General features: G+C 35.7%; 1 pseudogene; it reads left to right on the top strand.

Moving 5' to 3' along the window:
• Positions 1–698: 698 nt before the first annotated feature.
• Positions 699–1,533, top strand: LOC149553682 (zeaxanthin epoxidase, chloroplastic-like; annotated as a pseudogene).
• The last annotated feature ends 5,368 nt before the right edge of the window (positions 1,534–6,901 follow it).

Genomic DNA, 6,901 nt, shown 5'->3' with positions numbered 1-6,901 from the left:
TTCAGTGGTCAAATTATTTCCAGTCAGTATCAGGCAATCAATGGATCAATTTGAGAATTTAGGTGTTTGAATTCAATTTTTTTTTAGCTAGACCCACTTTGAGGCCCAACCTATTTCAGTGGATTAACTAGGCATTAGTTTTAAAAGGGATGTGTGGTGATTTTACTTATTATTTCTTGATATGAACACCTATGTTTGAATACTGAATGGTGGGTAGGGAGTGAACATGGAAAATGTTTTCTCATTAAGTTGATATTTGATCTATATCTTTTTATGTAATGAAATGGTTGAGGAGGACATTTCAAGTGGGGAAGAATGTCCAACAAATAAGAGTGAGGAGTGATTTTTCTTTTTTTTTAGTTTTGCTTATGTGACACCCTACCATATTGCTCTTGGATTGTGGGTAGAGCCTTTGTGACTTTTAACCCCAAATATTATTAAATATCTTATATGGTCAAGCTTGGTGTCAACTAGTTATATTGACCAACTGATGCTAAGCTAGGGAAGGGAGTTTTCCTTGAAGCATCACCAAACAAGGTTTTCTATTCATTTGACAAGGATAAGATATCAACTGCTTCATTGCTTCATCCATGCAATGTTGCATTTCCTAGGAAGGATGTTCAGCTTCCTTCAGGTGTATCTTCATTTGTGTGTAGTAGAGTATACCACACTACAAACAAATGTTTATGGGGGTGATTATGAGTCACAAGCATGATGATAAGGGTGGTGTTGAGATTTATTTTAAATGCCCATAGAGGGTAAAGAAGATCATAGGATCAAGGTGGTTCCCTATAAATTTTTTGTTGAGCCAAATGGGATATGGTCCACTATTTGTAAATAGATGGTTGGGGATGCTCCTAGATACCTGGAAACACAAACATTTAGTGCACTAGTCCATGATCCACATCCTAAGCTATTTGATGGGCTTGAAAAAGGATATTTCATTATATAAAGAGAAAAAAGGACCAATACTGCCATGGTCATTGCCAACGTAGGAGACTATACCCTATGGTCAGTGTGAAAGATGGACCAAATAGGGAATATGGCAAGCTCAGTCTTAGTGGAATGAACCATCCATGGAAGGCCTAGTTGTAAAAAGTGTGCTTTACAATAACTTGATGGGATCGAGTTATGGGATGATCTAAGAAATGCTATTGAATCAACTAGTGAAGAGATCATAATAGAGAGGAAGACAATGGATAGATTGCCCCTCTATAAGTGGAGTAATGCAAATGGACACATTCTATTGATTGGTGATACTACACATGAATGATACATTGGACCTAGCCAAGGAGCAATGTCTGCATTTGAAGGTGTACATCAACTTTCTACTCTTCTTGAAATGGCAAGTTCAAGAAGTTGAGAATTCCATGCACAAAGAAGATGCAAGAGTATGCATCCTATTATACCATGATTCCAAAGTTTTAACTAGAGTGGTTTCAATATTTAAGTCCACATGATAGAGGGAATGTGAATGGAATGGAGGTGGGTGATGGTGAGTTGGAGATGGAGCTTCCACTTGCTAGGAAATGAAGGATATGACATCCATACAAGAAAACAAACATTTGTTGTGTAGAATGACAATTCACCAAATCACCCTTATCTATAAATTTCATTTGAAGTTATAGGAAGTCATTTTGAATAAATAAGGATAATGTAAAAGTTGAGAGGCCTGCATTTTTTGGAAGGAATAGTTCATATTCTTTATCCCACATTCACACGATGGGGGAACCTTTTAGTCTTTAAATATAGGCCTGCTTACATATTCACATGTCTTAAAAGACAAGCTCTTTTGGAGTTCCTAGTTCCCAGATGGTCCCATGGCTAGATAGCGATAGGAGGTAAAATTTTGAACAAAGTGTGAGTTGATGTCATCAAATGACCTGAAATCAGAGGTGACCAGGTGATGACATGTGGCCACATTTGACAGTTGGCACATTGCTGCATTGTAGAGATGCATGAAAGATAGGTAATATAGGAAAGTGCCTAGGTGCCATGTGATAGAAAGCCTCGCTTGGAGGTGACGTGGTAGTCTAGTGGTGGTTGGGTTAGCATGATGATGTGGTAGTCAAGTGGTGGTTCAAGAACCAATGAGGAGTTGACATGTGGTAGTGATGTGTAAGCTAGTAGGAGGGTGCCATGTGGCACCCGGGTGGACTATGACATGGTAGATGCTAACTAATGGCATGCTAACATGTGGCAAAAAAAGTCAAACAAAGGTTGACTTAGATGCATGGGTAGGGAGAAAAATAAAAAAATGAGTTCAAAAATGATTTTAAAAGTATATTTCAAATGAATATAACCTAAAGTTTAAACTTTAGGACTTCTTAAATTTTTTGCATAAAAATTTAAAATGGTAAAGTGTAGACCAGAGACTCTAACAGAGGTAAGTTTTTCAAATGGGTTTCTAGGTGCTTCTGGTAAGCAAACATAGGAGTATTATATATCATCGAAACTGGGAGAAGATGATCTTTCCATTTCTGGAGTTTATTTTCACATAGGAAACCATTTGTTTAGGTTCTACAAGGTTTTGTCTTAGATTCCCAATTTGCAATGGCATTCAAGTATTGAAGTTCAAATGTGTTTTCTAGTAGGGTGATGAACTGAATGTGTGTAAAAGAGAGTAAAAATGCAGTTAGGGTCAAGTTTGGTTACCTTCAGGGCAGTTAAATCTAGATTTTATTAGCATTTTATGATGCATTTCAGATCTTTTAGTAACAAAAGGGTTTTCATCATTGAGGAAGAGATATTTTGGGTTTGTTACAAGATAATAATGAAAACCATATCAGATCTCATGGGAAGAAAGATGAGAAATGTTTTACAACAACAAAGAATGAAGATTCAAGTGGACACATGTCACTTCTAGATCAAACCTAGGATTCCATTCTTCTCTTATATCTCCTTCTTTCTCATCCATGGTAAGATTTGGTTTCAATTTTGGAGACCAAAGTACTCACTGCTATGATACCATGTGTGTTCCATTGTTGAGTGTTCTTATATTTGTGAAACAGGGTTCTAGTTTTGATATGTTCTCATTACTGTAACACCATATTCTTCAGCATATTTTCTCTTGTATGAATAACATTAGTGAAGATAATATAGTTAGTTCTGATATGTTAGGCATTTCTATGTTTTAATTTTATGCATCTAAATGTATAGTTTCAAGGAAATGAATACAAATGAGCAAGAATCTCTTTAGTTTCATTCTAATTCTCAACTCCTATCTCTGTAATCTGCAATCTTATGTGGTTTAAAGAAAAATAATTTAGACCCATTTGCATCCCCTTAAGGTTGTATGTCTAATATATTTTTCTATTGGAACAAAGGATCAAGTGAATGGTTGATGTGTTTGACAGGGTTGCTAGTTATTTGAGAATGATACTTCATAAGAATGAGATCTTTATGAAGACCAATGTTTGATTCAAAAAGTGATAAGATATATTTGATATTTGGGTGTATGGAATACATCATTGATATCATAGATATATGTGTTTAATTTTTGGAATTTCCCAATAGATAAGGCACTGATCAGCTATAGGATCAACTTGTTCTTATTGCTATATATTTGAGATTTTTGCTGAAATCAACATCATTAATCAAATGTTTTTCCCTTTAATGTTGAATAACCAAAAAGGATTCCCTCACTCAACTTATCAAGTTCTTCAATAAGTTATTACCTATTTCATGTTTGAAATCTCTGCACAAGTGTTAGAAGATTTAGGGTCTTTGTCTACCTTGTCAAGATTCAAGTGTATGTTTTAGCACTGGTACCATATAAGTGAATCTAAGGTACACCCGCCTAGGTTTTGTAAAGTCTTAAGTAGAAGAAGGGTCTAGCCTTATAGTTGATGGGAAGTAGCTCCCCCTAGATGTACCTTGTTTTGATCAGGGTAATTTGAAACTATGTTGTTTCAAAACACCAATTGACCTATCAGTGGTCTTAGTTATCTATTCTATGTGCATATGATATGTGTTGTAAACATGGGGCTTGTCCTAAGTATTTTTTTGTGGTTAGTACATGTTAAATTTGGGTTAAAATTTTGTATTTAATTTTTTTTGTGAGATTAATTATGGCTTAAATATGCATTTAATGCAAGAGTTTTAATTTAATTTGTCATTTCTAGGCTAACTTGTGGCTTAGTTGGGCATAAGTAAAGAGTCTTGTACAGTCTTTAGATACGATCATCTAGCTTGGAGAAGGATATGAAGTGGAGGAGTGAAATTTGAAGAGCTAGTAGCCGTGGCTTGGAAAACAAGGAGATTTCTTGGTGGGCTTGTGAGCACAAGTTGAGATCTTCCTTAGAGGTTTCTACTAGAGTACAGATCTAGACTAGTTAGGATTAGTGTTGTGAGTTGGATCTTGAAAAGTTGCTATTGTATTTGGACCTAACTCAAAAGGCCTTATAACTAGGCATATTGTATGTAAGTAGTTATTTTATAAATAAAGAGATGTGATTTAGTATTAGATCTTTCATTGTTATTATCTTGTGTCATGTTTCCATTATGAAATTATTATTTGGGGCTAGGACATCTCCTTTGGGGATTCTCCTACCTTGCCTTGCATCATGTGGTATTAGAGTAAAAGTTGTTCCTGATCATGTAGGGAGATCATGGAAGTTGAGGTAGTTTTCACCAGGATCATGGGTTGGAGAAGATTGATTTGGTGGAGTCGATTGATCTTCTAGATTTGTGGATCTATTGTTTAAGGTTTGAAAAATGCGTCCAAGAAGAATGGACCCTAGGGTGATTGCTGATCTTAGTGATGTTATGGAAGAATGGATCTAAGAATATGAGAGGAGTTTAGATCTAAGATTGCACTAATGAAAATTGACATGATTACTAAAATTGTGAGTGCTTTAGGTGACATACCTAAGCATGTAGGTACTAAAAGTAGTTGTGGGTATTGATGGTAGTTTTGAGGAAGTTTTTGAAGACTTTCAAGTTGTTGGATTAAGTGGTGAGGATGGAATTGATCATTTGGAGAGACATATTGGAATTAGGGCTGGTCAGTTTTCTCAAAATGGATCTCAACTAAAGATAAAGCATAAGATGGAGGTTTCTAATTTCTCAAGTACTTTGAATCTTGAAGACCTGATTGATTAGATTGGTGAATTGGAAGAATATATTGAGCTTGAGGATATTGAGGGTCCACTCAGAGTGAGGTTGGAACAAACTAACTTGAATGGAAATTCTACTCTTTAGTAGAAGGAACTACAAAGAGACAGAGGGGAGGAAGGTGAAATGAAGATCTCTAGATGGAGATTGATGGTGACTAAACCAAAGAGTTATTTAAGAGGTTATAAAATTTGAAATAAAAGGATATGACTATGAAGGATTATATCGAGGAGTTCTACAAGTTGACTATTCAGTCTAGCAATACAAAATTGTCAAAGGAGAAGGTAGTTTGGTACATTAATGGTTTAAGATTCAATATTTAGGATAAGATTGGCATGCTAAATATTTCTTTAGTGGAGGATGCTTATCAGTGCTCTTTAAGAGAAGAAGAGAAACTAAAGAGGAAACATCAAGGAAATCCTCAAGGAAAGGAGAAGTAGTATAGCTTGGCATAAGCTAAATTGAGTGTAGAAGGTGAACCAAAACCTATTGATCAGAAAAGGAGTATAGATGAAGGTGTGTTTAGAGGTAATTGTTTAAAATGTGGCAAAGAAAGGCATAGATCTTTTGAATGTTTGATTGGTAGGAAAAATACTATTGTGAATGGGGTTAAAGTCCAAGATAGTTAGCTTGAGCAAGGAGAGAATTTGTTAGCTTGATGAGTACTGGTGGGTTAGAGAACATTGGATTCTTCTCAGAGGACTAGTTCATTCAAGACTTGTTGTAAATCTAGTGGAAAAGTCTACAAGGTGATTGTGGTTGGTGGTAGTACTAATAACTTTATTTGTAAGGAGATGGTTTAGAAACTTGGTTTGAAGAGAGTGAGACATCATTATCCTTATAATATTGGTGGGTTGCAAGGTGGGCATGCTTTGGAAGTGAGGGAGCAATGCCTTATTGATTTCTAGACTGGGCAGTATAAGGATCAAGTGTTGTGTGATATTGTAGATATGAGAAATTATCGTGTGTTACTTGGTAGACCTTGGCAATATGATTACAGGGTTGTGCATGATTTTTTAAGGAATGTGTTTATTATTGAGAAAGTTGGTAGGAATATTTCCCTAATTCCATTGTAGAATGAAGATATCGATAGGAGGAACCTAATTATTGGTAGCCAAGTTGAGTTGTTAGATTCTAAGAAGGTTGGAAATAAGCATTGAAAGCAGACCTATGGAACACCTATGATGAATATGAAGAAGTAAAACATGGATAAGAGTGTGCAAGTTGAAGATTTGGAGGAAATATATGTGAAGAACTAGTTTGGGATTTATGTGCTAAATCCTAAAATATGTTCTTCTAACTTCTAGAAAATATTTTCAAACCTACGGTATTTGATGCCAGAGCATCCTAGGCTTTCTTGTGATCCTACATGTTGGGGATATTTATCTTTGGATTTGTGGATTCGCTCACCAAAGAAGTGGTGCTCTGTCATTGTTAAAAGTAGTGTTAGCTAAGGTACTCAGTCATTGGAGGGGTTCGATCACTAAAGACCTTGGTAGATATTGTTGCTTGACACTCATTGTTGTGCTCAACATGTATTGGTTCCTTAGCATGTATTGGCTGCTCATCATGTGTTGAATGCTCAGCATGTGTTTGTTAATCCACAATGCTTGGGAGTTTGCTGACACTTGGTAGTGTGTTGGTGCCAACTAGAGTTTTTTGTGAATTTGGTGTGTGATCATGATGTGGATAAATCTAAGAGTTTGTGTGAACCGATGAGTGTGAATTTAATATGTCTTGTAAACTTGGGGCTTGTCTTAAGTATTTTTGTGTGGTTATTACATGT

This window comes from Cupressus sempervirens, chromosome 6, assembly GCF_028749045.1.
Source record: "Cupressus sempervirens isolate cs-2001-9-10 chromosome 6, ASM2874904v1, whole genome shotgun sequence".
Classification (NCBI taxonomy): domain Eukaryota; kingdom Viridiplantae; phylum Streptophyta; class Pinopsida; order Cupressales; family Cupressaceae; genus Cupressus; species Cupressus sempervirens.
The sequence above is the reverse complement of the archived record's forward strand: the minus strand, read 5'-3'. Positions and strand labels throughout refer to the sequence as shown.